We start from the raw sequence: 10,570 nt of genomic DNA on the forward strand, positions 1-10,570 counted from the left end.
CAGGGTCAGAGATCCAGGGATTTACTTTCTTGAGGGTTCAAGAAACTTCATGGGAAATAACTATCCCTAAGGAGAGAAAGATTAATATAATATGGTCAGTCATAAAGCCTGAATGTACCTACAGGGTATTAAAGAAAAGATAAATGCCCAAAAGACATGTCCATTACCAAGTCTTATTTCAAGGACAATAAGACTAAGTCCAAATTCTACCTGTGTTTAATAAAGAAAATTCCAGCACAGCACCAAACTTGGCACTCATCACCTCACCCCCAAGAGGTACTGAACCTAGAGGCTGAATATCTTCAGTACCTATATCCTACCTGTGCTAGAGCAGTAAGAGCCTAGCCTACTGAGCTCTATTGCCACCTGAGTCTCCTCTGGTGAATAAACCAATTCAACCAACAGAGTCTGCCAAAATGGTATTATAAATTACTGTAAGTGGGTGTCTCAGTATCTTCTGCAATAGTTAATTGTATATATCAACCTGAATAGGCTAACAAATGCCCAAATGATAAAACATTATTTATGGATATGTCTCCAAGGGTGTTTCTGAAAGAGATTAACATTTGAATCAGTAGACTGAATGAAGAGACCTATCCTTGCCAAGATGAGTAGGTATCATCTAATCCTTTGAGGGCTCAAATGGAATGAAAAAGTCAAGGTAAAGTGAATTCTCTCTTTCTTCTTTAGCTGGCATATCAATCTTTCCCTGCCCTACTTTGGAGCTCCTGGTTCTCAGGCCTTCAAACTTAAACTGAATTAATTATACCACAGGTTTTCCTGGTTCTCCAGATTGCAGATGAAAGATCATGCAACTTCCTGGACTTCATAGTCGTGTGAACCAATTCCTATAATCTCATCTTATATATATCTATATATATCCTATTAGCTCTTTCTTTGGGAAACCCTGACAATACACTTTCATTCAGCAAATATGTACTAAGTACCTAAAATGTGGCAGACATTTTGCTAAGCTCTCAAATTACAAAGACATGATCCCCTCTTCAAAAAGTTCACAGATGAGTTGGAAACACAGAGAGCAAAGAAATAATTATAATACAATGTGATGAATGCAATATTAGGATATGCAGAATATCATCGTTGTATATCAAAGAAGTCCCTAACCCAACTCAGAAAGTTCAAAGAAGTTTACATGAATGAAATATTCAAGAATACCCTTTTTATTTTTTTATCTGAGTACATTGGCTGAGTACTAAACAGCATAGTAGGAGTTAGTGAGGAATAGTGTGAAGAACAGGCACTCTAGACAGACAAAATGGCATAAGCGAAAGTAAAGATACAAAAAGAGCTGTGTTCTCTAGGAACTAGAAGCAGTTCATATTGCTGGAACACAAGGTATGAGGCAAGGAGGAAAGGAGATGAAACCAGAGAGGTGCATGGAAGTCAGAACATGGAGGGCCTTGCATGCCATGTCAACAATCTTGAATTTTACCTGCTGAGAGATGGAGAACCATTATGATCCCTAACTATTAGCATGACTAATGAGACTGATACCCAAAATAAATAAGGACAGGTATTCTTATTTCTCTGGAATTGGTGTTTGATATCAAATGACTCCAACATTTACTGTATGATTTTAGAAAAATTAATTAAGTTCTCTAAGACTCATCTTCCTCATCTCTAAAATGGGGATCACAATACCTTGTAATCTTTCATGAGGATTAAATGAAACAAAACATTTGGTGGAGTCAGAACTCAAGCCCTATACAAAGTTAAGAGTCTTGTCAATTTTGACTGCTGCCTGCTGTGAGTTTTATTACATAATGAAGCAGTCTTCATAGAAAAGATTAACAGAGAACCTCTTCTTCAGCATCTTGTTATATCGAATAAAAAAATAAAATGAGATCATCCTCCCCTATAGTTTCATCTGTAGGTCATTTTACTTCCTACAGCAGGGCATCAATAACTTGCAGTATATGCGAACTGACTGAATGAAAAGTTATATTTAATTGGGAAATCAATGAATAGAAAGAGAGCACCAAGGTCATAGAGACAGTACAGTCTTGACCAATCTCACTCCCTTGCCCTTTCTCTGGGTATTCCATCATCATATCACACTTGCCAATTCCTCAGCAGTCTTAATTATGGACAGAGCCATTTGTCTTCAAATATCACAGCTCTGTGAAATCTATGCATCGATAAATACAGCTCAAAAGCTGTTTTCCACACTGCTGGAGAGTTAATTGCTTCTGTGGTTAAAGCAAATGTGGTCATTCTTTACCTTTGAGGGGGACTTTCAAGGTCTCCAAGTGGCTAGATGTTTCCTAGAAAAACAGAAAAAAAAAAAAGGAAAACAGTTTTAGGGCTTGAAATTGTGTCTCAAAAAATCCATACTTTCAGATTACCTCTCCATGGCCAATGAGTAGCAAACCAGGCTTCCAGGATTAAACAAAGCCAACTAAGTCAATTATCTATTTCAAAATAGACATTTTCTTTGTGCCAATCATCATTCCTTTAGCTATTACCCTTTTCAGAAAGCATTTACTGGGTATGAGAGATGTGTCAGATATAAAGCAAGTATAAAAGCATTATGACTAAACTCTAATCAGTACATAGGATCTCAAAAAACAGGATTAGTTCTACTGCAAGATGGGGGTCAGGAGAAGCACTATAGAGGAGATTCTACTTAAACTGAATCTCAAGATGAATATGGACTTGTCTGACAGGAATGAGAATTAAGAAAGGAAAAGCTTGTCATATAGATGTAGCAAAATAAGTAAAGAGACAGAAACATGTTGAAAGCAACCAAGGAACTGTAAGTGCTCTGGTGTGGATGGCACATGAGGTAGAAGGAGAAGGGAGGGTGAGGACGTAGGAAGGAGCCAGAAAATGGAATGCCTTGTATCATTTAAGAAAGCTATGAGAGCATTGATGGACTTTAATCAAGAAAATTATATACTCAAATGTATTCTAGAAAAATTATTCTAATTGCCAGTCTGGACAATATTTGGAGAAGAGAGAGAGAAGACTAGGAAAGACCAATTAAGGAGTAGTTGCAATCATTTAAAAGGGAGATCATGAGGACTAATCTAAAGGAATAGCACTAAGGATAAAGATGAGTGGACAAGCACAAAATGATGATGACAATTCCAAAGGCATGGCTGCAGGCAGGTAGGGAATAAGGTTCTTTGTTTCTTCTTTCCAGGAACAGATGGGTACAGCCTTGGAAATGAGTAAGATGAGATTAACCAGAGCAAAAAGATGGTGAGAATAGATTACAGAGACTTTAATTCCATTAAATTTGTCTGAGTTTGATTGGACATCTAGATTGTGACAGGAATCATGATACACCATGCCTTGTGAAGAGACGAACAAGAACAGATCTCTGACTCAAAGCACAACAGAATATACATGGGCAGAGTGGCTGTACAGGTACCAGATGACCAGAAGGTAAGCACTATTCTCCCATTTCTTTGCTTTATTTTTCTTGTTTATTGTGTTTATTGTGCATTTTCTCCAACCCTTAACTTGAGCTTTATGAGGGCAAAAGTTTTTATCTGTTTGGTTCAGCACCTACAATAGTATTTGGCATATAAAGGCTTCTCATTAAATATTTACTAAGTAAATTAATTTATTCTGATCAGAACCTGTATATTTTTTCAGTTTGTAGACTCATGTATTTAAATCTAGAAGTTTTCACTTATTACTTCTTTCAATTTTGCCTCTATCCTATTATCTCCATTCATTACTACTCTAATGTTTGAATCTCTGGCTTCCAAGTCTCAATTCCTTTTTTTTTTTTTTTTTCCCATCTCTTTACCTCTCCATGCTACATTCTGGATAATTTTCTCAAATCTGTCTTCAAAACAATTATTTCTCTCTTCATCTATCAACTGAGTGTTTTATTTTAATGACTTTTTTCTTTTGTATCTAGCATTTCACTTTGGTTCTGTTTCAAATCTACCTGTGATTTTTCAAGTTAACTGGTTTGTACCTTAGTTTCTATTCCTCTTTGATCTTTTATTTCTTTGATCATTTTAAATCTATTTATTTTAATATCTTTTTTATATCTTTTATTTTTTTAAGATTTTATTTATTCATGAGAGACAGAGAGAGAGGCAGAGACACGGGCAGAGGGAGAAGCAGGCTCCATACAGGGACCTGATGTGGGACTCGATCCCAGGTCTCCAGGATCAGGCCCCCGGCCGAAGGCGGTGCTAAACCACTGAGCCACCCGGGCTACCCCTATTTTAATATCTTTTAGATTGATCTATTATTGCTATACATGGAGGAGATATTTAGCTCATCTGCTGATACATATTTTATGTGCTGATTTTTCTCATGGAATTTTATTCTATTGTATGATTTTTAAATATTTGGGTTTTTTTTTTGTTTTGTTTTTTAAAGGTTTATTTATCCATTCATGAGAGACAAAGAGAAAAGCAGAGACATAGGCAGAGAAGAAGCAGGCTCCTGGCAGCTCCTGATGTGGGACTCGATCCCAGATCCCAGGATCATGCTCTGAGCTGAGCCACCCTGGTGTCCCTGGTTTTTAATATTTGATGTGTGCTCATCTTCACCAATACTTTGGGAGTCTTGGTACTTTGGAAGCATCCCTGTTTTAAATCTACCTCTGTTAATATCCATAGTTTTCATTGTTTTTAGACCAGTTTTTATGTTACGTTCTTTGGTTTGGTACTACTTTGACTCCTATCCCACAGCCATGTGTGATGCAGACCTGGGTTTCTAATTTCCAGTCATGATTTGTTTACCAGACATAGCCTCAGGTAGACTACAAAATGCCTTGCGTCCTCCCAGGAAAGGCAGGCCAGGTTTTTCCGGTCCTTATTCAGAAATAGAGGATTTTTTCAGGGCTTCTGCTTTTAGGCAAGTAGTTTGTCAATAGCATAAGCTTGAAATCTGAGGCCTTTAATAATCTGATGCCACCAATATCAGAGAATCCTAGTCACCAGTCCCTAGACTTTAAATTCTGTATGATGTTACAATATAAGCTTTTCAGCTTTCCCACTCTGACTGAGCTTCCTCTTTGTTTTGTCATCTGGGTATTTTCTGTTCTTGGTTTAATCTTTAGCTATGTATGCAAAAATTCTTTTGTTTATTGTATCCAGCATTTTCATAAATTTAAAGAAAAGCAGTCATTCCAATTCTTCTCTATTTGCCAAAATTCATAATTCCATAATCCTAAAACCAAAAATTGTAGCTTCAATGTTAATTGTGCAAGTTGCAAGAGCTTATATTTACTCTCCTTCATTAACTATTTTACTGATATAAGCTGAGATGACATATTAATTTCCAGATACCAATGTTTGAGAGGACAATTGACAATATGACACACTTCTGGAAAAAACTGAAGGTGGTGAGGAATTCTGGAGACTGCCACAGTGGAAGCATTTGACCAGTCTAAGCATGCTTAGACTAAAGAAAAGGAGACTTGAGAACAAAAATATTTAAAGGACTGTCATGTAGAAGGAGAATTAGTCTTTTCTCATGTAGTTCCAGAGAACAAAAAGCTAGAATTTTGGTGAGCAAGCTCTGACACTGAATCATCACATAACAAGCCTGGACAAATCACTTACCCCTTATGGACTCCAGGGTACTCGTCTGTAAAATGAGGAAGTTGAATCACATGAATGCCAGGTTCCTTCATCTCTAATAGACTTTGTTTCATTTTTCACCAAAGGTAATGAGCAGGATTTTTCCAGCAATGAATCAGTGTGCACACTTGATGAATGATTTTGACCTCCCTTATTTTATCCTCACTCAAAATAATATATTGCTTTTTTTGCTCCACCTAGACTGCAGATTTCAGACTAGGTCTCCGTACCCCCTTTTGGGTCACAAATTATGGTTTAGGAATGCCTGAACCTGGTTCAGGAATGGCAGAGTGGTATGGGAGAAAGACTGGATTTTGGTGTCATAGAAACAGGAGTACCAAGCCAAATGTTCACCTAGTTCTTTGTCCTTGAGCTCCATTTAATTTCTCTGAATATCAGTTCCCTCTTACATAAAATTAAATAATATATAACTTAATGGTTTTTAGGATTATTAAAATTTTAAAACCAACATAAAAGTGTCTGACACACAACAGGCATTCCGTAAATGTTAGTAAAATCAAATATCAAAACCAAATGTTCTGTATTGACAAGAATTGGAATGGTGCCTATGACAACAAGATATATTTTAATCCTTCCAACATGTTACACCATCAAGCCTTCATATTGCAAAACATCTTCTATCCCCATCACAATTTGCATGCATTCCAAATTCTAGTGGTTAATTATTTTCATACAAGGTACAGTTATCTGAATTACACCAACACCTTGGGCATCTCTAGAAAATTATCTTTCCCTTGAATTGTTAAACCATGGGTAATCAAATCCCAGTCTCATAAATATTTGATTTAATGAAAAACAATTGCTATCCCTCTTAGTAACTAGTGTTTCTTCCAACTTATCTCTGGCCTCCTTCATTATCTCTTTGCACAGAGGGACTCCAGCCTCTCATATTTTTGCTATCACACCAGAATGGTACTTTATGAGCTGACATCTACGCATCTATCTCCTGACATCTAAGAGGATCTTAACTTGGTAAACAATACAACTGGATTCATTAAAAGTTTCTGATTCATCGCAACTCCATGAAAACTTCCTTCTATTTTTTCTGATGATATTTCTTTCCTGGGGTCCTTTGTCATGGGGGTTTCATTCTGGTAAAATTGTTCTTGTCTCTGAAAAAATAAAATTAAAATCATCTATACTCCCTAGGTATATAAGAATAACTACAGACATACCTCATTTTATTTTGCTTCACTTTATTGTACTTCACAGATATTGTACTTCACACAAATAGAAGGAGAACAGAGCAACCCTGAGTTGAGCAGACCTATGGGTGCCATTTTTCCAACACTTGTACACTTTGTGTCTCTGTGTCACACGTTGGCGATTTTTGCAATATTTCAAACTCTTTCACTATTGTTATATTCATTATGGTGATCTGTGATCATTGATCTGTGATGTTACTATTGTAACTCTACTGGAACACCATGAACTGCACCCACATAAGAAGGTGAACTTTACCAGTAAATGTTGTGTGTACTCTGACTGCTCCACTGACCAGCCATTCCCATGTCTCTCTCCCTCTCCTCAAGCTTCCCTATTTCCTTAGATACAAAAATATTGAAATGAGGCCAACTAATAATCCTATAATGGCCTTTCAGTGTTCAAATTAAGAATTGCACATCTCTCATTTTAAATCAAAAGCTAGAAATGATTAAGTTTAGTGAAGAAGGCATGTTGAAAGCTGAGAGAGGCCAAAAAGCTAGGCCTCTTGTGCCAGACATTTAGCCAGGTTGTGAATGCAAAGGAAAAATTCTTGAAGGAAATTAAAAATGCTACTCTAATGAACATACAAATAACAAGAAAGTAAAACAGCATTATTGCTGATATCCAGAAAGTTTGAGTCGTCTGGATAGATCAAACCAGCCACAACATTCCCTCAAGCCAAAGCCTAACCCAGTGTAAAGCCCTAACTTTATTTAATTCTATAAAGGCTAAGAGAGGTGAGGAAGCTGTGCAAGAAAAGTCTGAAGAGGTTGGTTTATGAGCTTTAAGGAAAGAAGCCATCTGCATACCATAAAAGTGCAAGGTGAAGCAGTAAGTGCTGATGCAGAAGCTGCAGCAAATGATCCAGAAGATCTAGCTGAGATAATTCATGAGGTGGCTATATTCAACAACAGATTTTCAGTATGGATGAAACAGCCTTCTAGTGGAAGAAGATGCTGTCTAGAACTTCAATAGCTAGAGAAGAGAAGTCAGTGCCAGCTTGAAAGCTTCAAAGAACAGGCTGTCTTATTAGGGAGTAAGGCAGCTGGTGACTTTGTTGAAGCCAAAGCTAATTTATCATTCCAAAAATCCTAGAGCCCTTAAGAATTATGCTAAATCTATACTGTCTATGCTCTATAAATGGAACAACAAAGCCTGGATGACAGCACATCTGTTTACAGCATAGTTTACTGAATATTTTAGCCCCACTAAAATATTCAGAGACCTACTGCTCAGAAAAATAAACTCCTTTCAAAATATTACTGTTTACTAACAATGCATCTGGTCACCCAAGAGCTCTGATGAAAAAGTACAAGATGAATGTTGTTTTCATGTCTACTAACACAACATCCATTCTGCAACCCATGAATCAAGTAGTAATTTCAACTTTCAAGTCTTATTACTTAAGAAATACATTTTGTAACACTACAGCTACCATAGAGAGTCATTCCTCTGACGAATCTGGGCAAAGTCAATTGAAAACCTTCTGGAAAGGATTCACCATTTGAGATGCCACGAAGAACATTTGAAATTATGGGGAAAGGTCAAACTACCAATATTGGAAGAAGCTGATTCCAACCTTCATAGATGACTTTGAGGGGTTCAATATTTCACTGAAGGAAATAACTACAGATGTGGTAAAAATCATAAGAGAACTAGAATTAGAAGTGGAACTTGAAGATACAACTGTATTACTGTAATCTCACGATAAAACCTGAATGGAATTACTTCTCATGGATGAGCAAAGAAAGTTATTTTGGAGACGGAATTTACTCCCGATGAAGATGGTTAAAATGACAAGAAAGGATTGAGAACATTACACAAACTTAATTGATAAAGCAGTAGCAGGGTTTGAGAGGACTAACCCCAATTTTGAAAGAGGTTCTACTTACCAGTTTTGAAATGCTTCCTGGAGCACTAACCCTCTCATACAGTTCTACGAACAGTATCATGCACCATGGTTGACTTGTTCATGAAAGCAAAAGTCAATCAGTGTGGCAGCCTTCATTGTTATTTTATTTTAAGACATTACCACAGCTACTCTATCCTTCAGCAATGACCATCCTGATTAGTCAGCAGCCATCAACAATGAGGCAAGATACTCCACCAGCAAAAAGATTATGATTCACTGAAAGCTCAAATGATCAAATGATGCTAAGCATTTCTTAGCAATAAAGTATTCTTAATTAAGATACATACATGTTTTTTAGATATAATGCTATTGCATACCTAATAGACTACAGTTCAGTATAAATGTAACTTTTACATGCATTGGGAGACCAAAAAAATTCATTTGACTTGCTGTATTGTGATGTTTGCTTTATTGTGGTGGCTTAGAACCAAATACAGTATCTCTGAGATATGTCTGTATAACTGAATCATGAGAAAAATATTGAAGAGAAACCAACTGAACTAATATAGTACAGGGATTATGGGTTTGAAATTGGGTTCTAAAGTTAGACCCAGTTCAACAGGCTACCACTCACTAGTTGCATGACTTTCAACAAGCTGAGAAAGCATATAAGCTTTAGTTTCCACATCTGCATAATAGGCACAAAACTGTCTTCAAATATGCAGCAGGAGAGGAAAAGGAAATGCTGGATCTCCTACAGTAGCAGAAAGGACATGAAAGTCTGCCCCCTGGAAACACCAAAAACAAAGTGGAGAAATTCAAAGTTTAAAGTTGGAAGTTTCTCAATCATGGGTGAAGTGGATCCAAATAAATCTGTTTTATTATGTTTTTTGTTCTTATACTGAAATGGCCTAAAAAAAACAGAAAACACTTTACTATATTAAAACTTAGTCTCTAATTTCACAACTAAAATGTGGGATAATGACACCAGAATTTATATAAGCTCATGAACAGAAGCAGTAGCCATATCAAAATATGTAATACTTCTTCAGCACTTAATTGGTATGAAGGATAACAGTATATGCTTTACTTGCATATTTATGTGCATACCTCATTTAATCTTTATAATGTCTTGTGTGTATGTGCCTTATTTAACAACTCACAAGGAATTTATATTATGATCCTCACTTAACAAATCATATCTTAGCCTGGCTTCCACCTGAAAGCAGAACCTAAGATAAGGACTTGTGTACATGTAGTTGTCTGTCTGCACCAGACAGCAGAAATGATGGATGGAGAGAAAAGGAAACCCAATGCAAGGAGATACTAGCCAACCAGACCCATTTCTGGCCTCCTTTTAGAAGAGTCCCCACTTTCCTTTCCCACTGGTTGAGAAATGTTCCATGGAGCACTAACTCTCTCATACATCCAGGTTGTACATGTGTGAGTGTTGGGCAAGCTCTCGCAAGCATACTGGAAAGAAAGCAGCACACACTTTATTGGGATGTTGTTAACAATGAGGTTGGTGGAAACTTGAGCAGAACTGTTACAATGGCTGAACTGGAACAGAGAAGAGCCTAAGAGGATGTGAGGCACTAAATACACAAAAGGGATCCCATGAAGGTAAAGTAACAAGGCTTATAGATAATGTCTTGCCCAAGATAGGCACAAATCTGGTCTTCCATACTAGATCCCCTTCTCTTTCTATTCCTCAAATAGAAAAAGGTGAAGAGGGGATCCCTGGGTGGCTCAGCAGTTTGGCTCCTGCCTTTGGCCCAGGGGCCAAAGGGGTCGCTGTGTGATCCTGGGGTCCCGGGATCGGGTCCTGCGTCAGGCTCCCTGCATGGAGTCTGCTTCTCCCTCTGCCTGTGTTTCTGCCTCTCTCTCTCTCTGTGTCTCTCATGAATAAATAAAT

General features: G+C 37.2%; 1 long non-coding RNA gene across 1 annotated transcript in view; it reads left to right on the forward strand.

The window, feature by feature from the left end:
* Positions 1-6,685, forward strand: part of LOC144294976 (uncharacterized) — a 37,330-nt gene extending 30,645 nt beyond the window's left edge. The window contains exons 4-5 of the long non-coding RNA XR_013362314.1: positions 3,167-3,411; positions 6,468-6,685. This is a non-coding gene — a long non-coding RNA (uncharacterized LOC144294976). The remainder of the gene's footprint in view (positions 1-3,166; positions 3,412-6,467) is intronic.
* Positions 6,686-10,570: the final 3,885 nt, after the last annotated feature.

Source organism: Canis aureus, chromosome 23 (genome assembly GCF_053574225.1).
Source record: "Canis aureus isolate CA01 chromosome 23, VMU_Caureus_v.1.0, whole genome shotgun sequence".
NCBI classification, from domain to species: domain Eukaryota; kingdom Metazoa; phylum Chordata; class Mammalia; order Carnivora; family Canidae; genus Canis; species Canis aureus.